Source organism: Musca autumnalis, unplaced genomic scaffold, assembly GCF_047663935.1.
Source record: "Musca autumnalis isolate F117 unplaced genomic scaffold, ASM4766393v1 scaffold_3, whole genome shotgun sequence".
Lineage (NCBI taxonomy): Eukaryota > Metazoa > Arthropoda > Insecta > Diptera > Muscidae > Musca > Musca autumnalis.
In genome coordinates this window covers 12,197,616-12,222,607 of record NW_027411866.1, presented here as the reverse complement: position 1 = coordinate 12,222,607, position 24,992 = coordinate 12,197,616, and the positions used below count along the sequence as shown (strand labels likewise).

Genomic DNA, 24,992 nt, shown 5'->3' with positions numbered 1-24,992 from the left:
GTGTTATTAAAATGTGTCTTCATCCAATGAGAAAATTTCGCTGATGGTCTGCGATAGTCTAAGCACTATATTGAATATATCTGAAAAACCTTCTGGAGCTTTTATTTAACCAGAAGACATTTTGAGGGGGTTCTCCTGTAACAAATTTTCCACCAACATCCATTAAGTAAGACTGAAGTTGCGAAAAAGCAGCAGAGGTGAAAAAATGCTAAAAAGAGCTTTACAAAATATTTATATATCTTCAGTGGGTAGACTTTCTGAAACTCCCCTACATTTTGAAAATTCTCTTATGAGGATGACGACTGAAAAACGCTTTGAAGGTATTTCCTAGTCTCAAAACTTTTCGAATCGCTCTTTTTTGACCAAAGGCTTCTTCAGAAATTCCTTGGCTTTATTTGAACTTAACAGTTACTGTAGACCTTAACGCTCTACAATAGGCAGAAACAATTATTTATCACGAACATGTTAGAAGGAGACTTATAAAAAGCCATTAAGGAAGTCTCTTCCCTTCTTCTTAGAAATCACTTTCTAGGAAGGTCAAAGTAACAAGTCATTGCCCACGGCCTTTACTTTTCTTCCAAGTTTCTGCATTATAAGGTTATTTGTAAAAAAAGTCCATTAGCCGCACAGGTCCATTGCCCTTAATGTGCTTGTCTTCCCTTTCTTTAAAGAATGAAAATCATAAATCACAGTTCCTAATAACATTTTCACTTCCTATTTCATTGGCCAAGATAGCAGCATCACCATCATCGGCAACATCATTCTCAATTGCAATTCAATTCAATAACAACAACAACAAAAACATTTCTCAAATAATTCGTAGTAATTAACTTTATTTTCTTCTACTTCATTCTCTATCATTACAGCGAGAGAGTCAATTGATTGCCGACACCTTGTGGAGTTCAATAGATTTTTTTTTATTCTACGCAACGCAAAACTGCAACAGAGTCCAAGACTGGCTTTATAAGGCATTTTTTTCATAAAAGGTAAGTGATTATTAATGCTGCAGCAGCTTCCTTATGCTGCAGCATTTACTCCCCAGGGAGGCCCTATCCAATGGCATTAGAAAATACAGCAAATCAAAGTAAACCCAACAACCAAGGCTGGAACTATTAAAGGGCGCCATCATTACCATTAAATAACACTCATCTGAATTGGCCATGGTCGAGGGAAAGGGAAAGATTTCGAAGTTTAAAAAAGTGCGTAATAGAATAAACCACGTATGCAAGCTGTTGTTGTTGCCAATATTCCCCACATGCATGCATCATGCACTTCACAGCAGGTGTTGAATATGTCTTTATATAGACTTTTGAATTGATAGAAATCTTTGTATGGTACGGTCGGACGGTGGGCCTTGTTTATGACTTCAAACGTCGCATTTACTCTGCCATGCCATATTTCTTCTTCTGCCTCTTCTACGAGTAGTGGCTTTGGCAAATTTAGCAGCACACATGCATAAGTAATGAAGCTAAAAGGGAAAAACTTTTCCAATACTACTTTTCATTTTGGCTAAAAGCCTCGGAAAACATTTGTTGTTAGTTTGTTCTGTGGCACAACATGAAGCAAAATCATTTTTTTGTTTCAAGCCTGTGACTACTTTAAGTTCTTCTTCTTCTTCTCCTCCTTTTTGTTTTTTTTTTTTTATTTCATAAATTCATTCATTCAAATGCCATAGGCCCAAGTTGTTCTCTAGTCTTCTTCACATAATGCCTTTCTCCCTAGAGTAAAGGCGGAAGTTAAACATTTTCCAAGTGTTTAAATGCGTTAGCTGCTTGGTTGCCTAGAAGAAGAACTCAGCAACAGCAAAAAATATGCAAAATGTTTTCAGTGGCCTTAACTCCAAACAAACGAACGAACCAAAAGGGCAATGCATTTTATGGTATTTCTTCACATTAAGGCACAAATGGGAGAACAAAAAACTTGGCAAAAAAAGACCACAACTGCAACCTTCAAATGATGACGACTGAAAGAGCGAAGCAGAACAAGGTTTCAGCAATTCATGCCTACTTCTTTAATGGTTTTTAAATAAACATTTCAAATTGCAATTATAAGCACGAAAAATATGTTAACCAGCACTAAAGTGTACTTCAATAAGTACCGTTAGTTATGCAAAGAACAACTAAGGAATGAGAAAAAAGAGTAGAAATTATTTCCATGTAATTTTTCAAATCAGGAAACTTTTTCAAAAGAAAAAGGCACTTCAGCAAAGCTTTTCTAAAGAAAAAGTCTATTCAGTGAACTTTCTCTAAAGAAAAAATCGATTCAGCTAAGTTTTTCTACTGAAAAGTTAATTCAGCTAAGTTTTTCTATTGAAAAGTTAATTCAGCGATTTTTTCTGTAGAAAAAGTCAATTCAGCTAACATTTTCTAAAGAAAATGTCAATTCAGCAAAATTATTTCTGTAGAAAAAGTCAATTCAGCTAACTTTTTCTAAAGAAAAAGTCAATTCAGCTAATTTATTCCATTAAAAAAGTGAATTCAGCAAACTTTTTCTATAGAAAATGTCAATTCAGCTAACTTTTTCTATAAAAAAACCCATTGAGCATACTTTTGTTATAGAGTCAATTCAGCTAACCTTTTCTATAGAAAAAGGCAAGTCATCTCACTTTGCTTAACAGAAATAAGCAATTCAGCGATATTTTTCTGTAGAACAGTCTATTCAGCTGTTTTTTTTATAGAAAATAGCAGTTAAGCTAACTTTTGCTTTTGTGAAAGTCAATTCAGCTAACTTTTTTTATAGAACAAGTCAATTCTATGGAAAGAATTATCCATTAGAAAAGTAAATTCTAAATTGTAAAGCTAACTTTTTTCATAGAAAAAGTCAACTCAGCTTACGTTTTCCGTAGAAAAAGTCAACTCAGCTAAGATTTTCTTAGAAAAACTCAATTCAGCTAAGTTTTTCCATGGAAAAAGTCAATTCAGCTAATTTCTCATAGAAAAAGTTAATTCATCTGAACCTTTTCCATAGAAAAATTCATTTCAGCTAATTTTTCTCATAGAAAAAGTTAATTCAGCTGACCTTTTCCATAGAAGAAACCAATTCAGCTATGTTTTTCTCTAGAAAAATTCAATTCAGCTAACTTTTTCCATGGAAAATCACCGCTAATTTATATATATAAAAAAATCAATTCAGCTAAATTTTTCTATAGAAATAGTCAATTCAGCTAACCGTTTTTATGGAAAAACTTAATTCAACAAACTTTGACTAAAGAAAAAGTCAATACAGTCAACTTTTTCTAAAGCAAAAATCAATTCAGCAAACTTTTTTCTATTAAAAATGTCAACTCAGCTAACGTTTGCGACAGAAAAAGTTAATTCAGCTAACTTTTTCGATAGAAAAACATCTATTCAGCTAACTTTATCTATTGAAAAAGTTAATTCAGGTAACTTTTTCCATAGAAAACAGTCAGTTCAGCAAACTTTATGGAAAAATCAATTCAGCTAACTTTTGCATAGAAAAATTCAACTCAGCTAACTTTGCCTATAGGAAAAGTCAACCCAGGTAAATATTTCTCTAGAAAAACTCAATTCAGCTAAGGTTTTCTCTTGAAAAACGCAATTCAGCTAAGTTTTTTTCTAAACTTTTGTATAGAAAAATCAATTCAGCTAATTTTTTATAGAGAATGTCGATTCAGCTTACTTTTTGCATTGAAAAGTTAATTCAGCTAAGTTTCTTTACGGAAAAAGTCAATTCAGCATTTTTTAGAGAAAGATACAATTCAGCTAACTTTTGCTACAGTAAATTCAACTAATTCTTTTTATAGAAAATGTCAATTCAGCGAACTTTTTCTATAGAAAAATTCAATTCAGCGAACTTTCTCTGTAAAAAAACTCAATACGGCTAAATTTTTCCATAGATAAACATCACTTCAGATAACTTTTTCGAAAGAAAGATCATTTCGGTAAACTTTTTCTAAAAAAATGAAAACAAATTCAGCTATTATTGCTTTTTAAACCAGCTAACTTTTTAAAAAACGTCATTGCAATTACCTGTTTCAAACTAGACACTCACTTCAGTAAACTTTTTCCATAGAATCAAGTCTATTCAGCTAACTTTTTCATAGAAAAAGTCAATTCAGCTGACTTTTTCCATAGACATATTCAATTCAGCTAAGTTTTTCTGTATAAAAACTCAATTCAGCTAACTTTTTACATAGACAAATTAAATTCAGCTAAATTTTTCTATATAAAAACCAAATTCAGCTAACTTTACATTTAGGAAAAGTCAATTCAGCTGATTTTTTATAGAAAAAATCAATTCAACTATGCTTTTCTATATAAAAACTCAATTTAGCTAACTATTTCCATAGAAATTTAATTCAGATAACTTTTTCTGAGAAAAAGTCAATTCACCTAGCTTTTCCATAATAATAATTGTTCCACAAACATCCCAGATGGGACAAGGGAGACTTCTCTCATATCAATGAGTGCACGCTAGCTTTTCCATAGAAAATATCAATTTAACTAAGTTTAGAAAAATTAATTCAGATAACTTTTTCTGAGAAAAAGTCAATTCACCTAGCTTTTCCATAGAAAATGTTAATTCAACTAAGTTTTTCTATATAAAAACTCAATTCAGCTAACTTTACTTTTAGGAAAAGCCAATTCAGCTAAGTTTTTCCATAGAAAAAATCAATTCAGCTAAGTTTTTCTATATAAAAACTCAATTCAGCTAGCTTTACTTTTAGGAACAGTCAATTCAGCTAAGTTGTTTTCATAGAAAAATCACTTCAGCTTACTTTTTCCATAGAAAAATTCAATTCAGCTAAGTTTTTCTTTATAAAAACTCAATTCAGCTAACTTTGCCTATACGAAAACTCAATTCAGCTAACTATTTCCATAGAAAAATACAATTCAGCTAACTTTTTCCATAGAAAAAGTAAATTCAGCTAAGTTTTTCTATATAAAAACTCAATTCAGCTAACTGTTTCCATAGAAAAATACAATTCAGCTACCTTTTTACATAGAAAAATTAAATTCACCTAAGTTTTTCTTTATAAAAACTCAATTCAGTTAACTTTGCCTATACAAAAACTCAATTCAGCTAACTTTTTCCATAGAAAAATACAATTCAGCTAACTTTTTACATAGAAAAATTGAATTCAGCTAACTTTACCTTTAGGAAAAGTCAATTCAGCTAAGTTTTTTCATAGAAAAATCACTTCAGCTTACTTTTTCCATAGAAAAATTCAATTCAGCTAAGTTTTTCTTTATAAAAACTCAATTCAGCTAACTTTGCCTATACGAAAACTCAATTCAGCTAACTATTTCCATAGAAAAATACAATTCAGCTAACTTTTTCCATCGAAAAAGTAAATTCAGCCAAGTTTTTCTATATAAAAACTCAATTCAGCTAACTGTTTCCATAGAAAAATACAATTCAGCTACCTTTTTACATAGAAAAATTAAATTCACCTAAGTTTTTCTTTATAAAAACTCAATTCAGTTAACTTTGCCTATACAAAAACTCAATTCAGCTAACTTTTTCCATGAAAAAAATCAATTCAGCTAAGTTTTTCTATATAAAAACTCAATTCAGATAACTTTACCTTTGGGAAAAGTCAATTCAGCTAACCTTTTTCATAGAAAAAGTCACTTCAGCTGACTTTTTCCATAGGAAAAATCAATTCAACAAAGTTTTCCCCTACAAAAATTCAATTCAGCTAACTTTTTCATAGAAAAAGTCAATTCAGCTTAGTTTTCAATAGAAAACCCCAATTCAGCTAAGTTTTTCCATATAAAAAGTCAATTTAGCTAACCTTTTTCTGAAAATATAACAATTCAGCTATCTTTAAGTCAACTTATCCTTCGATTTCTTTAGAAAAAATCAATTCAGCAATCTTTTCTATAGAAAAAGTCAATACAGCTTGCCGCATGGGCTTCTCCAATAGAATTCTATAGAACTTCTAGCTCTTTAGAGCAAACTCCACTCGCCTTTGAACAATTTAAACCAAAACATGTCAAAATCCCTCACCGCCTCACTGTTTGTTCTTTACGGCTTTACACTTCATTAGTGGAACTTTGTAGCTAAAAGGCATCATTTGTGTGCGTTTTCTTTTTTTCGATTTTGTTCAATAACTCATAAATCATAGCATTTCTCTGTTGCCACACACAATCGTTTGCAAAAAGCCTTTTGTCAAGTAATCCAGACACCCTTCCCTCCCTCTTGGCCTCTTCGGCTGTCATATTATGTTTTTTTTTGTTGCTTCAAGTCATTTGGAATTTTGAAGCTTTTGTAGGTGCTGAACATCATTGGCAAACAATGCATATGAACGGCCTGTGATGAGATGTAGACTCCCAAAGAGACTTGTAAGTAGGTACCTAATGCATGTTTCTGGTAAATGATGACGATGATGCCGGATGCCTGCTTCCATGAGTGAAAAGGTCTGGAGGTCTAGGATATGTTTTTATGTTGTTGTCGTCTATCTTTGCCAAACAATCAACATATGAGTCTTGTTGAAATGTTGCAATATTGACATTGAAATATATGAAGGATTTTTGCAACAACAACAAACACAAAAACAAAACAATGTATTTTGTTTAAGAAAGCATCTCATGACTGACTGACTAGCTGGCCTGACTGACTGAGTATTCGGCTCATTGTAGTAGCGAATAGAATTCTTGAATGCATGATTTGAGTTCGGTTGTTGTTTTTGCTGCTGTTGGTGGCTGTGTATGTCACACGAGGACTACTGTAATGTGGAAATTCTTTAAACAAATTTATGTACGTTTCCACATTGGACATGTGTTGTTTCGTTGTTGTTCTCGTTATTGTTGTTATTGCTGCTGCTGCAATTTTCTTTATTCAATGCCATGTTGAATGTTTGAATGGCATATGCAATAAATTTCTATTTGATTTCCATGGCAAGCGCATATTTTTCGCAAAACCAAAAGCAAGCCAAGAACTAACACCAGCCAGCCGCCATAACCTAGGCTTAGATCACAGAAACTTCCTTGTTACGCCAGTAGCTAAGACAACCAATGCTTTGGAGTTTTGATATTTAACTGGGATTTATTTATAACTCTGCAGAAGTTACGCTGCTGCTGGTTCGTTCGTTTGTCTCGTGATGTATGTTCGATTTATGGCAATGTTCGGATTTTTTTTAGTTGAGTTTTGGGGCCACATGTAAATGTCAATTTTATTTAAATGATATTCTAAATGAGTTTTCAAATGGTTGTCAGAATGATTTTTAAACCATTTCCTCTCGAAATCTAGTGAATTTCAGGTTTTACCAATTCAATGAGGCCCAGGGTTACATGCTGTCAAAAGGTTGAATAGATTGGTGCATTAAACAGATAGAAAAAAAATTTCTATAGAAAAAAACTCAATTCAGCTAACTTTTTAATAGAAAAAATCAATTCAGCAAACTTTTTTTTTATAGAAAATGTACTTTTAGCTAACTTTTTCAAAAGGAAAAGTCAATTCAGCAAACCTTTTCTAGAGCAAAAGTCCATTCAGCTAGCTTTTTCAATAGAAAAATCCAAGTCAGCTAACATTTTCTATAGAAAAAGCCAATTCAGCTAACGTGATCTATAGAAAATGTCAATTCAGCAAACTTTTTCATTGGGAAAACTCAATTCAGCTAACTTTTATTATAGAAAAAATCAATTCAGCAATCTTTTTGTATAGAAAATGTACGTTCAGCTAAGTTTTTCATGGGAAACACAATTTACCATTTTTTTTTTTGTATAGAAAAACTTAATACAGCTAACTTTTCTATAGAAAAAGTACATTCAGCTAACTATTTCAAATATCAATTCAGCTGACCTTTTCTATAGAAAAAAGTAAATTCTGCCATTTTTTTAATAAAAAATTCAATTCAGTAAGCTTATTCTATAGAAAAACTCAATTCAGCAAAGTTTTTCTATAGAAAAGTTGAATTTAGCAAACATTTTCCGTAGAAAAATCGAAAAAGTCAATTCGAAAGGTCAATTCAGCTAAATTTTCCCAAAAAAAAAAAAAAAATACAGTTTCAAAAGGAAAAGTCAATTCAGCAAACATTTTCGATAGCAAAAATCCATTCAGCTAACTTTTTCTATAGAAAAACTCAATCCACAAAACTTTTTCTATGGAAAAGTCAATTCAGCTACCTTTTTTTTTAAAGAAAAAATCAAATCAGCAAACTTTTTGTATAGAAAATGTACATTCAGCTAACTTTTTCTAAAGAAAAAATCAATTCAGCAAACCTTTTCAATAGAAAAAACAAATTCAGCAAACTTTTTCTGAAGGAATAATCAATTCAGCTAATTTTTTAAAAAGATAAAGTCAATTCAGCTAAATTTTTCGAGAGAAACTCAATTTAGCAAACTTTTTTTATGTAGAAAGACTCAATTCAACTAACTTTTACTATAGGAATAGTAGATTCAGCTAACTTTTTCAAAAGAAAAAGAGAATTCAGCTAACCTTTTCTATAGAAAAATAAATTCTACTAACTTTTTCACTACAAAAGTCAATTCAGCAAACATTTTGTATGGAAAAACTCACTTCAGCAAAGTTTTTCTATAAAAAAAAACTCAATTCAGCAAAATTTTTCTGTAGAAAAAGTCAATTCAGCGAAGTTTCTCACTGCATATAGTTAATTTAGCGAATTTTTCTATAAAAAATCTCAATTCAGCAAACTTCTTCTATTGAAAAACTCAATTCAGCAAACATTTTCTATTGAAAAACTCAATTCAGCAAACATTTTCTATTGAAAATTCTATTAGGCAGACTTGTCTATAGAAAAAGTAAATTCAGCTAACTTTTCAATAGAAAAACTCAATTCATCAAAATTCTTCTATTGAAAAACTCATTTCAGCAAACTTTTTCTATTGAATCAATAAATTCACTTAACTTTTCCTATAGAAAAAGTCAATTCAGCTAATATATTCCATAGAAAAACTCAATTCAGCAAACTGCTTCTATTGAAAAACTCAGTTCAGAAAACTTTTTCTGTTGAAAAAGTTAATTGAGCTAAACTTTTTCTGTAGTAATAATCAATTCAGCTAATTTTTTTAAAAGAAAAAGTCAATTCAGCTAAATTTTTCAAGGGAAACTAAATTTGGCAAATTTGTGTATATAGAAAAACTCAACTCAGCTAACTCTTTCTATAGGGAAAGTAGATTTAGCTAACTTTTTCAAAAGAAAAAGCCAATTCAACTAACCTTTTCTATAAAAAAACAAATCATGCTAAATTTTTCAATAAAAAAGTCAATTCAGAAAAATTTTATATAGAAAAACTCAATTCAGCAAAGTTTTTCTATAGAAAAACTCAATTCAGCAAATTTTTCTGTTGAATTAGTCAACTTTTCCCATAGAAAACCCAATTCAGCAAACTTTTTCTGTTGAAACAGTTAAATCAGCTAAACTTTTCTGTTGAAAAAGCCAATTTAGCTAACTTTTTCTACAGAAAATTCTATTCAGCAGACTTCTCTATAGAAAAAGTCAATTCAGTTAATATTTTCCATAGAAAAACTCAATTCAGCAAACTGCTTCTATTGAAAAATTCAATTCAGCAAACTTTTTCTGTTGAAAAAGTTAATTGAGCTAAGCTTTTTTGTTGAAAAAGTCAATTCATCTTACTTTTTCTACAGAAAATTCTATTCAGCAGACTTTTCTATAGAAAAACTCAATTAACCAAATTTTTCTATAGAAAAAAGTCAATTCAGCAAACTTCTTCTATTGAAAAACTCAAATCACCTAACTTTTCCTATAGAAAAAGTCAATTCAGCTAATATTTTCCATAGAAAAACTCAATTCAGCAAACTGCTTCTATTGAAAAAGTCAATTCAGCAAACTTTTTCTGTTGAAAAAGTTAATTCAGCTAAACTTTTCTGTTGAAAAAGTCAAATCAGCTAAATTTTTCTACAGAAAATTCTATTCAGCAGACTTCTCTATAGAAAAAGTCAATTCAGTTAATATTTTCCATAGAAAAACTCAATTCAGCAAACTGCTTCTATTGAAAAATTCAATTCAGCAAACTTTTTCTGTTGAAAAAGTTAATTGAGCTAAGCTTTTTTGTTGAAAAAGTCAATTCAGCTTACTTTTTCTACAGAAAATTCTATTCAGCAGACTTTTCTATAGAAAAACTTAATTAACCAAATTTTTCTATAGAAAAAAGTCAATTCAGCAAACTTCTTCTATTGAAAAACTCAATTCACCTAACTTTTCCTATAGAAAAAGTCAATTCAGCTAACATTTTCCATAGAAAAACTCAATTCAGCAAACTTCTTCTATTTAAAAATTCAATTCAGCAAACTATTTATGTAGAAACAGACAATTTACCTAACTTTTCCTATAGAAAAAGTCAATTCAGCTAATATTTTCCATAGAAACAATCAATTCATCTAACTTTTCCTACAGAAAATTCTATTCAGCAGACTTCTCTATAGAAAAAGTAAATTCAACTAACTTTTTCCGTAGAAAAAATTATTCAGCAAAACTTTTCGATAGATTAATTCAATTCAGAAAACTTTCTGTGAGGAAAAAAGTCAATTCAGCGAACATTTTCTTAAGAAAAATTCAATTCAGCGAACTCTTTCAATGGAAAATATCAATTCAGCAAACTTTTTCTATTAAAAAACTCAATTCAGAAAAGTCAATAACTTTTTCTACAGAAAATTCTATTCTAACTTTTTCTATTGAAACAATCAATTCACCTAACTTTTCCTATAGAAAAAGTCAATCCAGCTAATATTTTTCATAGAAAAACTCAAGTCAGCAAACTGCTTCTATTGAAAAACTCAATTCAGCAAACTTTTTCTGTTGAAAAAGTTAATTCATCTAACTTTTTCTGTTCAAAAAGTCAATTCAGCTAACTTTTTCTACAGAAAAATATATTCATCAGACTTCTCTATAGAAAAATAAATTCAGCTAACATTTGTGTGTAGAAAAAGTCAATTCAGCAAACTTCTTCTATTGAAAAACTCAATTCAGCAATCTTTTTCTGTTGAAAAAGTTTATTCAGCTAACTTTTTCTGTTGAAAAAGTCAATTCAGCTAAATTTTTCTACAGAACATTTTATTCAGCAGACTTCTCTATAGAAAAAGTAAATGCAGCTAACGTTTTCCATAGAAAAACTCAATTCAGCAAACAGCTTCTATTGAAAAACTCAATTCAGCAAACTTTTTCTGTTGAAAAGGTTAATTCAGCTAAACTTTTCTGTTGAAAAAGTCAATTCAGCAAACTTTTTCTATAGAAAAACTCAACTCAGCAAACTTTTTCTATTGCAAAAATCAATTAAGCAAACTTTTTCCAAAGAAAAATCCAATTCAGCGAACTATTTTTAAAGAAAATGTCAATTCAGCAAATTTTTCAATAGCAAAACACAATTCAGCAAACCTTGTCTATAGGAAAATTAAATTCAGCAAATTTCTTCCTTACAAAAACTCAATTGAGCGAACTTTCTCCTTGGGAAAAGACCTAGTTTTTTTAGAAAAATTCTATTCAGCGAAGTTTTCATATAAAAATTCAATCCAGCGTAGTTCTGCTACAGAAAAACTGAATTCAGCTGCCTTTTCTACTAAAAGTCAATTCAGCAAAGTTTTTCTTTAGAAAAATTCAATTCAGCAAATTTTTTCTTTAGAAAAAGTCAATTCAGCAAAGTTTTTCTTTAGAAAAATTCAATTCAGCAATTTTTTTTTTTTGGTAAAAGTTGGTTCAGCTAAGCTTTTTTCATAGAAAAACTCTATTCAGCAAAGTTTTTCTATAAAAAGTTAATACAGCAAACTTTTCTCTAATCAGAATTTTTCCCCCAAGTCCTAGACATTTTATGTGGTCGATTAAAATCACCTTTAGAAAATGACCCTTAGGCTAAAAATAATCAACACCACACCATGCAACAATATCTGGGAAGCAATAGCAGCAGTCAGCAAATTTGTGGAGGTTCCATGACGAGGATAAAGACGATGATGAACTCCACGACATGAACCACTGACTGTTGCTGTTGTTGCTATTTTTGTAGGTTGTTTTGCTACAACAAAGTAGCACATACGCTTATTTGGCACGCAAATTATAACAGAAAAAGTTACAAACGAAAAACATGCCACGTTAAAGCAACAGGCTGGTTGGATGGCCATAAAAGAATAGAAACGAAACGGAAGAAAACGAAGTGGCGTAGCCGAACACAGATACACAGATAAGAGAAAAACCATGAATGATGCCAAGAAAAATCAATTGGTTGCTGGCTATACGACCAGCAACATTATATCTTTTCCTCGTTCCCCCCTCTCTATTTCTCTCAGTAGTTTTAAGCTGTTCCAAGTTATCCTCATGACCAAGAAATTTTCTATTAGATTTTTGTGGTTTAGAAGCTCAAACAACAACAACTGGCAACCGGGCATCAATATTGTGAACTTGTTTTCATTTTAACAGCTTGGCCAAAGCTGGATTTCTGTGTTAGGTTTTTTTCTTCTTCGGCAAAAATATTATTAGAAAAAAATGTTTAACTGTTTCTCTTTGGTCAAGCAGCCTGCCACCAAACAACCTGGCAACCAAACATCATCTATCTGTGGTCTGGTTTTATTGCCATTGTTTGGCTTAAATAAGGAAGTATAAAATATAGTGCGCGCTGATTCCAAAATCATGGACATGAAACACCACTTATAAATGTGTTCTATTTACCACACCATCAGGCAGCCATCCATGATGCACCAAACGATCTAGCCACAGCCAGCTATGTAAGGAGTAAAAAAACTGAAAACTGAAAAAGAATTTCTAAACATGATGCCATTCAAAGGAACCTCATTTTCTTTATATGGCGTGATTTGCTTTTAATGTTTCGCCCATATAAATGAAGACAAAAAATCAAACCCACAACACACACTAATACAGACACAAATCAAACAATCTCTCAAATTACTCTATAAACCATATAAAGTACTAGAAAATTAATGATATTTGGTTTAAGGCGAGAGAGGGAGATGAAGAAGGAGAGTATTAGACTTTGTTTAAGGAATAAACCATGTATGGCTTGCCTGCCTGCACTATTTGTTGTGTTTAAATGTGTTTATGTTCCAAATCCCTGTTCCAGGTTGTTTTTCCTGCCTATATTTTCGTAATACCCATTATGTTTATCTCTGAAAAAGAACCCTTGTTTATTTGCATAATGTTAAATATTTACATGTCTTGTTAACAAATACATGCCTATGTTTTCATTCGTGGCAAACATGTAAACCTTATCGTAATAAAGACTGGCAAGCCGGACAGACAGACAACTAGGAGTATGGCAGAAGCATCAATTTTCGCATCTTTTAATACAAGTCTTCGAGGTAATTTCAGCAAAAGGATTAGTTAACTTGAAACAGATATGGAAAGGAATGAACTCATCCAACTTTTCCTAAAGAAAAAGTAAATTCAGCAAACTTTTCCCCAAATTTGTCCCACGGAAAAAGTCAATTCAGCTTAATTTTTTTTATGTAATTCAGCCAAATTTTTTTATAGAAAATGTCAATTCAGTTAACTTTTTCTATAAAAAAGTCAATTCAGCAAATTTTTCCTACAGAAAAGGTCAATTCAGCAAACTTTTCTATATGGAAAAGTGAATTCCGCTAAATTTTCCCACGGAAAAAGTCAATTCAGCTAAATTTTCTATATGAAAAAAGTAATTCAGCCAACTTTTTCTATAGAAAATATCAATTCAGTTTACTTTTTCTATAAAAAAGTCAATTCAGCAAACTTTTCTATATGGAAAAGTAAATTCCGCTAAATTTTCCCACAAAAAAAAGTCAATTCAGCTAAATTTTCTATATGGAAAAAGTAATTCAGCTAACTTTTCCTATAGAAAAAGTCAACTCAGCTAACTTTTTCTATAGAAAAGGACAATTCAACTAACTTTTTCTATATAAAAATTCAATTCAGCTAACTTTTTCTATGGAAAACCTCATTTTTTCTATAGAAAAATTAATTCAGCAACTTTGTTCTATGGAAAAAGTCAATTCAACTAAATTTTCCATATGGAAAAAGTCAATTCAGCTAACTTTTTCCATATAAAAATTCAATTCAGCTAATTTTTTTTTATGGAAAACCTCATTTTTTTTCTATAAAAAATTAATTCAGCTAAATTTTCTATGTGAAAAAAGTAATTCAGCCAACTTTTTCTATAGAAAAAGTCAATTCAGTTAACTCCTTCTGTAGAAAAAGTCAATTCAGCTAACTTTTTCTATAGAAATAGCTGAATTGGTTTTTTTTCCTATATAAAAATTCAATTCAGCTAACTTTTTCTATGGAAAACTTCATCTTTTCTCTAGAAAAATTAATTCAGCAACATTCTTCTATGGAAAAAGTCAATTCAGCTAACATTTTCTCTGGAACCAAGTATATGTTTCTATAGAAAAAATCACTTCATCTAAGTTTTTTTATGAAAAAAAGTCAATGTAATAATTAAATTCAGCAAACTTTTTCCACCAAAAAGTCAATTCAGAATACTTTTTATGTAAAATTTCAATTCAGCTAACATTTTCTTTGGATAAAATCAATTCAGCCAACATTTTTTATCGCAAAAGTCAATTCAGCTATCTTTTTCAGTGGAAAAACTTAATTCAGCTACCTTTTTTTCTTTAAATAAAGTTAATTCAGATAAACTTTTATACGAAGCAAGTCAATTCAGCTAACTTTTTTCTATAAAAAAAGTCAATTCAGGAAATGTTTTCTGTGGAAGCAGTCAATTCAGATAATTTTTTCTAAGTGGTCTCAATTCAGTGAAGTTTTTTTTAGAAAAAGTCAATTCAGCAACATTTTTCTATAGAAAAAGTCATTGCAGCTAACTTTTTCTATGGCAGAAAAAAATTCAGCCCACTTTTTCAATGTAAAAATTCAATTCAGCTAACTCTTTCTATTGAAAACGTCAATTCAGCTAATATTTTCTATAGAAAAAGTAAATTCCGCTAACATTTTCTATGGAAAAAGTCAATTAACTTAAGTTTTTCTATGGACAAAGTCTATTCAGCAAATTTTTCTTAAAAAAGTTAATTCAGCTAACTTTTTCTTTAGAAAAAGTCAATTCAGCTAAATTTTTCTTTAAAAAAAAGTCAATTCAGCTAACTTTTTCTTTCGAAAAAGTACACTCAGCTTACTTTTTCTTTAGAAAAAGTCAAGTAAGCTAACTTTTGCTGTAGAAAAGTCAATTCAGCTAAGTTTGTAAATTGAAAAATTCAATTCAGCTAACTTCTTCTATGAAAAAACTGAATTTAAGAAACGTTTTATAAAGAAAACGTCAGTTCAATTAAGTTTTTTTACAAAAAATTAATTCAGCTAAATTTTTCTATAGAAAATATCAATTCAGCTAACATTTTTTTTGAAAACGTCAATTAAGCTATGACAAAAGTCAACTCAGCTAACTTTTTCAGTAGAAAAATTCAATTCTGCTACCTTTTTCTCTGTATAAAGTCAATTCAGCCAACTTTGTCAGTAGAAAATTGTAATTCAGCTGACGTTTTTCTTTGAATAAAGTCAATTCAGCTAACATTTTATATAGGAAAATCAATTCAGCTAACATTTTCTATTGAAAAAGTCAATTCAGATAATCTTTTCTACAGAAAAAGTCATTTCCGCTAAATTTTTCTATAGAAAAAGTCAATTCAGCTAAATTTTCTTTAGAACAAGTAAGAAAAGCGTTAAGTTCGGTCGGGCCGAACTTTTTATACCCTCCACCACAAATTTCAGCCTTTTCGGTGGATTAATGTGGCCACAACCTTCAAAATACCGAAATTCGGAAGGTACCGTTCTATGGGGGCTATATGAAGGCGTGGACCTATACCTACAAATTTCTGGGGGAAAGTTTTATACGCCTAAAGAAGACTAAATACCAAATTTCAGCCATCTCGGTGTGATAATGAGGCTAAAACGTTCAAAATATCGAAAATCGGGAGATATTGTATTATGGGGGCTATATCAACACGTGGACCTATATAAACATTTTATGGTAGAAATGTTTCTTAGCCTCTGGAAACACAAAATACAAAGTTACAACCGATTCTTTGGTCAAATGGGTCTAATACATTCAAAATATATTAAAATGACGCGTACTTTATAGGGGGCCTTATGTGGGGGCTATACCAAAACGTGGACCTATATAACCCAACTTTAGTAGGAATGTTTTCTGGCCTCTGAAGACACAAAATACCAAATTACAACCAATTCTGTGGTCAAATGGGTCTAATACATTCAAAATATATTAAAATGACGCGTACTTTATATGGGGCCTTATATGGGGGCTATACCAAAACGTGGACCTATATAACCCAACTTTGGTAGGAATATTTTTTGGCCTCCGGAGACACAAATTACCAAATTACAACAAATTCGGTGGTAAAATGGGCCAAATATCTTAAAAATTCCTTAAAACGACAACGCGTCACGCGTCATTTTGTATGGGGGCTATACGAAAGCGTGGACCTACATAGCCCGCTTTCAATACCAAAAGTCCTACGTAAATATAACATATTTTCCCAAAATTTCATCAACCTACGTCAATCCGTTCGGACGCTAGAGTGATTTCCACAGACGGACAGACGGACAGACGGACAGACGGACGGACATGGCTATATCGATGTAGAATTGCACGCTGATCAAGAATATATATACTTTGTGGGGTCTACAATGATTATTTCGAGTAGTTACAAACGTAGTGACAAACTTAATATACCCCCATCCTATGGTGGAGGGTATAAAAAGTCAATTCAGCTAAATTTTTCTATAGAAAAAGTCAATTCTGCTGACCTTTTACGTATAAAAAATCAATTCAGTTATGTTTTCTTTAGAAAAAGTAAATTCAGCTAACATTTTCTTTAGAAAAAGGCAATTCAGCTAACTTTATCTTAAGAAAAATTCAATTCTGGTAACTTTTGCTATGGAAAAAGTAAATTCAGCTAACATTTTCTTTAGAAAAAGGCAATTCAGCTAACTTTATCTTAAGAAAAATTCAATTCTGGTAACTTTTGCCATGGAAAAAGTGAATTCAGCTACCCTTTTTCGTTGAAAAAGTGAATTCAGCTATATTTTTCTATACAAATAGTCAACTCAGCTAAGTTTTTCTACAGAAAAAGTCAATACAGCTAACTGGTTTCATTGAAAAAGTCAATTCAGCTAACTGTTTGTATTAACACAGTCAATTCAGCTAACCTTCTATGGAAAATCTAAATTCAATTCAGGAAACGTTTTCTATGGAAGTAGTCAACTCAGAAAAATTCACTTCAGCGAAGTTATTCTTTGGAAAGAGTCAATTCAGCTACATTTTTCTATCGAAAAAGTCAATTAGGCTAACTTTTTCCATGGAGGAAGTAAATTCAGCTGAACTTTTCAATGGAAAAAATAAATTCAGCTATCTCTTTCTATGGAAAAAATCAATTCAGCTAATTGTTTCTACGGAAGAATTAATTCAGCTAACTTTTTTAATAGGAAAAGTTAATTCAACAAACCTTTTCTATAGAAAAAAGTAAATTCAGCAAACATTTGCTAAAGAAAAAATCAATTCAGCTAACTTTTTATTTTAGAAAAGTCAAAAATAAATTCAGCAAACATTTGCAAAAGAAAATGTCAATTCAGCTAACTTTTTATTTTAGAAAAACTCAATTCAGCTAACTTTTTCTTTCGAAAAACTCAATTCAGCTAACTTTTTCTTAAAAAAAGATAAATTCAGCTTACTTTTTCTCATGAAAAATTAAATTCTGCTAATATTATCTGTGTAAAATTTTAATCCAGCTAACTTTTCCATGGAAAAAGTTAATTCAGCTTACTTTTATTATGGAAAAATTTAATTCAGCTATGTTTTTCTATAGAAATTGTTAACTCAGCTAAGTTTCTCTACAGAAAAAGTCAATATCTGGTTTAATCGAAAATGTCAATTCAGCTAACTTTTTCTATGAAAAACTTAATTCAGCAATTTTTTTCTAGCAATAAAATCAATTCAGCTAAAATTTTTTATTGAAATGTTCGATTCATCTAAGATTTTCAATACCAAAATTCTATTCAGCTAACTTTTTCGATGGAAAATTCAATTCAGCTATCTTTTCCTATCGAAAAAGACAATTCAGCTAACCTTTTCTTTTGCAAAACTCAATTCTACCTACCTTTGCCCATGATTTCATACCTTTAAATAACTGCAGTTCGTCTTCACATTTTGCCACTACTATTTTTAAACTGAATTTACACATTTAATTTCTCATTTACATTTGTAAGTTTAGCATTTTGACATGAGTATTGCTGTCAAGTTGGTAGCCGAAAACCCTTTTGAAACTTTAACTCATTTCACAACGAGACGGACTGGGTTAAGATGCTGCTGGTTTGTTTTAGTTTTTTTGTTTTGTTTGTTTTGCAAACAAAATCTTGAATATTTTATCTTTTCAATTGCAAAGGAACAGGAAAAAACACCAGCCGCAGCTTAATGAATTTATAAAGTTGTATGAATTATAAATAGACCCAGGTTAAGATATGTTACAGACGACAGTTACATGTTAAATGTCTGCGTAATATGCAGATGATATTCACATACTGAAATTGAAACTATGGCGGCAACAAAACGAATGTGCAATTTTAGTTGTGTTTTAAAGAAACACTTAAGATCTTGTCCAATCTTGTAAAGATATGAGTTAACATTATTTTAGGTGATTTCGAAAATCCTGGCAATAAATTGAGATAAGGTAATTTTTTGTATTTTTTTCTATAGGAAATTCCATTCTTTATAGAAAGAATTAAAATTAGCTAACATTTTCTACAGAAAAACTCAATTCAGCAAAGTTTTTCTATAGAAAAAATATATTCAGCTAACTTATTCTATGAAAAAAGTAAATTCAGCTAAATTTTTTTAAAGAAAAAATCAATTCAGTTAAATTTTTCTATGAAAAATCTCAATTCAGCAAACTTTTTCCTTCGAAAAAATCAATTCAGCTAACTTTTTTCTTGAAATATTCAATTCAGCTAACTTTTTCCTTCGAAAAAGTAAATTCAGCTAACTTTTTCTGCAGAAAAACTCAACTCAGCAAAGTTTATCTATAGAAAAAATATATTCAGCTAACTTTTTCTATGAAAAATGGAAATACAGCTAACTTCTCTTAATGAAAAATGTAATTCAGCAAACTTTTTCTATAAAAATACAATTCGGTTAACTTTTTCTATAAAAAAAAACAGTTCAGCTAACTTCGTCTATAGAAATAGTCAATTCAGCTAACTTTTTCTATAGAAAAATTTAATTCAACTAACTTTTTCTATGGAAAATCTCAAATCAAGCTAACTTTTTCCTTCGAAAAAGTCAATTCAGCTAACTTTTTTCTTTAAATGTTCAATTCAGCTAACTTTTTCCTTCGAAAAAAAAAATATAGCTAACTTTTACGAAAGAAAAAGTCAATTCAGCTTACTTTTTCTGCAAAAAAACCCAACTCAACAAAGTTTTTCTATAGAAAAAATATATTCAGCTAACTTTTTCTATCAAAAAAATGAAATTCAGCTAACTTTCTTTAAAGAAAAAATCAATTCAGCTAACTTTTTCTATAGAAAATGTTAACTCAGCTAACTTATCTTATGGAAAAAGTTAATTCAGCAAACTTTTTCTATAAAAATACAATTCCGCTAACTTTTTCTATAGAAAAATTCAACTCACCTAACTTTTTTATAGAAAATCTCAATTCAGCTAACTTTTTCCTTCGAAAAGTCAATTCAGCTAATTTTTTCCTTAAAAAGAAATCAATTCTTTTAACTTTTTCTATAGAAAAATTCAATTCAGCTAACTTTTTTAATGAAAAAGTCAATTCAGCTAACTTTTGCTATAGAAAAATTGAACTCACTTAATTTTTTCTATAGAAAATCTCAATTCAGCTAACTTTTTCCTTCGAAAAAGTCAAATCAGCTAACTTTTTCCTTCGAAAATGTCAATTCAGCTAAATTTTTCTAAAGAAAAAGTCAATTCAGCCAACTTTTTGTATAGAAAAAGTCAACTCAGCTAAGTTTTACTATAAAAAAAGTCAATTCAGCAAAGGTTTTCTATTTAAAAACGAAATTCAGCTATGTTTTTCTATTGAAAACACTCAATTCACCAAAGCTAAATGCAATTCAGCTAGCCTCTGTCACTTGGAACACAGTTGATTACCTCAATTTATGATTTAATTGTTGGCGAATATCATTCAAGAAACGACTCTAAACTGCCACAAAAAAAAAGCTGAAAGACAAGACAACATCATTAACTGAGAATCCTTTGCTTTTGCCCAGACTCTTGCCCAAGTCCGGCCTTAGCCATGGCTCCATTTGGTACGAAAAAATAACTATGACGAAATGTTGTAATTCTAGATGATTTCTTTTACTCCTTACAAAGACGCCTAATATCAATTTTAGTAATAATAAAATAAAACGTCATAGAGCCGCAGCCCAGCCGCCATACAAAGTAAGAAGAAAAAAACTCAACTACAAAGCTACAAATGCGGCAAGGTGCTTGAAAATGTCTTAGCACATTAGTTACAAACCAAGGATCCTATCCATATTAAGCCGAACTTTTTTTTTGTGCCAAAGTCTTACTTCATGTTCCTTTCAGTTTATGGACACCTCTTGGTATCTTCAACAACCACAACAACAGCATTATGGCAGATTACAACAAGACTGCCACTCATACAGAGATAAGCAATGAGCAGCCGCCGCCATACCACCATCTTAACCTTGCCACACAGGGACACATTAGTCAATGTCTCTGTGTAAACCATTTATGGTAAAGACTTGCCAAGACATCTCTCCCTCTCGGTTGCCTTTAGGCCTTTTGGCCAACTTTGTTCCAACTGATGATGGTCATTTTTAAATTGCCTTACAATAATATTTCAGGTTCTTATTGCTGCCTGGGAGACGTTCCTTAAATAGGGGACACTTCTCAACCGATAAGGGCAAAACTAATTAAATGGAATGTTGAAGATTTTGTTGTTGTTCTTCTTCTTTTTGTTTGGTATTGTAGAAAGGTGTTCATGCATTCATTGATAGTTATGGATAAGAAATTATGTAGAACATGATAATAAATCGCTTGATATTGTGATAACATGAAACAATTACAGCAAATGGAAAGATAATTTAGTTTTAATGCAGGAAAGATTTTTATTAAAAAAATATATTTTTAATATATTTTTCAATAGAAATAGCAAACTATACAGATTAATAGCACTATTCAATTCAGAAAACTTTTTCTATAAAAAAATGGAATCAATTCAGAAAACCAAATTTTTCTATATAAAAACTCAATTCAGCAAGCTTTTCTAAATAATAAGCTAATTCAATAAGCTAATTCAGCTAAAAGTTTCTATATAAAAAAGTCAATTCAGCTAACTTTTCTCAAAGAAAAGTCGGTTCAGCTAAATTTTACTTAAGAAACAGCCAATTAAACAAAACTTTTCGCAGAAAAAATAAATTCAGCAGGCATTTTTAATAGAATAGTCGAGTCAACAAACGTTTTCTATAGAAAAAGTCAATTCAGCAAAGTTTGTTATAGATAAACTCAATTCATCTAAGGTTTTCTATAAAAAACACAATTCAGCTAAATTTTTCTTTAGAAAAAGACAATTCTGCAAACTTTTTCTACAGAAAAACTCTATTTAGCTAACTTTTCTATAAAAAAAATCAATTCAGCTAAATTTTTGTTCCAAACAAATCAATTCCGCTAACTTTTTCTTAAGAAAAAAATCAAATCAGCAAACGTTTTAAGAAAAAAGTCACTTCAGCTAACTATTTGTAACGAAATGCTCAATTCAGCAAACATTTTCTACTAAATAATTCAATTCAGCAAACTTTTTACATAAAATAGTAAATTCAGCTAACTTTTTCTAAAGAAGAAATGAATTCAGGTAACTGTTTCTGAAGTAACAACCAATTTTATGTACAAAAAGTCAATTCAGGAAACTTCTTCTAAAGAAAAACTCAATTCAGCAAACTTTTACTTCAATTCAGCAATATTTTCCTATAGAAAAATTCTATTCAGCAAGCTTTTTCTTTCGAAAAGATCAACTCAGCTTACTTTTTCAATAGAAAAACTCAATTCAGCTAACCTTGTCTGTTAAAAAGTCAATTCAGCTAACTTTTTCAAAAGAAAACCCAATTCACCTAATTTTTTCTATAGAAAAATGCCGTTCAGCTTTTCCTATAGAAAAACTCAATTCATCCAGCTTTTCTTCAAACTGGGTCAAATTAGCTAACATTTTCTATAGTCAATTCAGCTAAATTTTTTCTATAGCAAAACGCAATCCAGCCAACTTTCTCTTTAGAAAAACTCAGTTCAGCAAACTTTTGTTAAAAATAAGTCAATTCAGCTAACTTGTTCTCTAGAAAAACGCAATTCAGCTAACGTTTTCTATAGAAAAACCCAATTCAGCTAACATTTTGTGTGAAAAAACTGAACTCAACAAACGTTTTCTAAAGAAAAACTCAATTCAGCTAATTTTTTCTAAGGAAAAACTCAATTCAGGACATTTTCTATAGGAATACTTAATTCACCTAACATTTTCTATAGAAAAATTAAATTCAGCAAGCTTTTCTAAAAAAAATAAGTCAATTCAGCTAACTTTTTCTGAAGAAAAAGTCAATTCAGGTAACTATTTCTGAAGTAACAGCCAATTTTATGTACAAAAAGTCAATTCAGGAAACAAAAAAGTCTATCCAGCAAACTTGTTCTTGAATTCAGCAAGCTTTTCCTGTAGAAAAATTCTATTCTGCAAACTTTTTCTTTCGAAAAGATCAATTCAGCAGACATCTTTAATACAAAGACTCAGTTCAAGTAACTTGTTCTAAAGAAATACCAATTCAGCTAAATTTTTCCATAGAAAAAAATGCAGTTCAGCTAACTTTTTCTATAGAAAAGCTCAATTTAGCAGACTTTTCTTAAAACGTAGCCAATTCTTCAAACTTTTCCTACATAAAAAGTCAATTCAGCTAAATATTTCTAGAGCAAAATGCAATCCAGCTAACTTTCTGTGTAGAAAAACTCAGTTCAGTTAAGAATAAGTCAATTCAGCTAACTTTTTCTTTAGAAAAACGCAATTCAGCTAACGCTTTCTATAGAAAAACTCAATTCAGCTAACATTTTGTGTAAAAAAAAACTAAACTCAACTAACGTTTTCAATAGAAAAAATCAATTCAGATAATTTGTTCTAAAGAAAAACTCAATTCAGGACATTTTCTATATGAAAACTTAATTCACCTAACATTTTCTCTTGAAAAATGGAATTCAGCTAATATTTTCTATAGAAAAACTCAATTCAGCAAGCTTTTCTAAAGAATAAGTCAATTCAGCTAACTTTTTCTGAAGAAAAAGTCAATTCAGCTAGCCTTTTTTGAAGACAAATCAATTCAGCAAATCTTTTCTATAGAAAAAGTCAAATCAGCAAACATTTTCTATAGGAAATCTCAATTCAGCAAACTTTTTTTATAGGAAATCCTTATTCAGCAAACATTTTCTAAAGGAAATCTCAATTCAGCAAACTGTTTTATAGAAAAACTCAATTCAGCAAAATTTTTCCCAAGAAAAATTCAATTCAGCTAACTGTTTCTAACGAAAAACTCAATTCACCAGACTTTTCTAAAGGAGAATTAAATTCAGCAATTTTTTTCTCATAGAAAAGTAAATTCAGCAAATTTTTCTGTATATAAATTCATTTCAGCCAATTTTTTTGTAGAAAAAAAAAATCAATTCAGAATTTTGTTTTCATTGAAAAAGACAATTCAGCAAAGATTTTCTATAAAAACCCGATGCAGAGAATTTTTTTATAGAAAAAGTCAATTCAGCTAATTTTTTTCTCAAGAAAGATTCAATTTAGCTAACTATTTCTTACTAAAAAACTCAATTCAGCAAAATTTTCTTTTGCAAAAGTCAATTTAGGCAATTTTTTTATAGAACAACTCAATTCAGCTAACATTTTCTATAGGAAAACTCTGTTCAGCTAAATTTTTCTATAGAAAAACTCAATTCAGCAACATTTTTTTCAAGAAAGATTCAATTCAGCTAACTGTTTCTACCGAAAAATCAAATTAGCAAACTTTTCTAAAGGAAAAGTAAATTCAGCAAACTTTTTCGCATAAAAAAGTCAATTCAGCAAATTTTTCTATATAATAAGTCAATTCAGCTAATTATTTCCACAGAAAAACTTAATTCAGCTAACGTTTTCTATAGAATAATGCAATTCAGCTAACACTTTCTATGGAAAAACTCAATTCAGCAAGCTTTTCATAGGAATGAGTCAATTCGGCTAACTTTTTCTGAAAAATAAGTCAATTCAGCTAACATTTTGTGAAAAAACCCAATTCAGCCAACGTTTTCTATAGACAAATTCAATTTATCAAACTTTGCCTTCAGACAAATTCAATTCAGCAAATTTCTTTCTAAAGAAAAATTCAGTTCAGCTGGATTTTTCTGTGGAAAACCTCTAGATAACCACAGTTTCTTACAATTCAGCTAAGTTTTTTGCCAGAAAACTGAGTTCAGCAAGGTTTTTCTATAAGAAAAACTCTAAATAACCAATTTTTATATAGAATACTCGAATTCAGCTAGGATTTTTGTTAGAAAAACTCAATTCAGCAAAGTTTTCTAAAAGAGAAATTACCTTAAGCACGAGAAGTCTGTGAAAAAATGTGTTATTACATAATAAAATCTAAATTCAGCTAGGGTTTTCAGAAAAAAAAAAACAGTATTCAGCAACATTTTTTGTAAGGAAACACAGTTCAGCAAAATTTTGTTATTGAAAAACACACTTCAGCTGGGAGTTTCCATCGGAAAACTCAATTCTATTCAATATTTCGAAATATTTTCCAATTCAGCAAAGTTTTTTGGCGGAAACTGATTTCTGCAAGGGTTTTCTGTAAGAAAAACTCGAAGTAAACAATTTTCATATAGAATACTCACATTCAGCTAGGTTTTTTTCGGTAGAAAAACTCAATTCAGCAAGGCTTTGTTAATGAAAAACGCAACTAAGCACGAATTTTCTATTTAAAAACTTGGCATAACCGGGTTTTCATATAGGAAACCCAAATTCAGCTAGGTTTTTAATATATAAACTTAATTCAGC

At 30.1% G+C, this 24,992-nt stretch overlaps 1 protein-coding gene across 2 annotated transcripts in view; it reads left to right on the top strand.

Moving 5' to 3' along the window:
• Positions 1-24,992, top strand: part of tyn (trynity) — a 152,907-nt gene that overhangs the window by 40,036 nt on the left and 87,879 nt on the right. For both annotated transcript variants that reach the window (XM_073979303.1, XM_073979302.1), the window contains exon 2: positions 867-986. The gene's annotated coding sequence lies outside the window, so the exon portion shown is untranslated. The remainder of the gene's footprint in view (positions 1-866; positions 987-24,992) is intronic.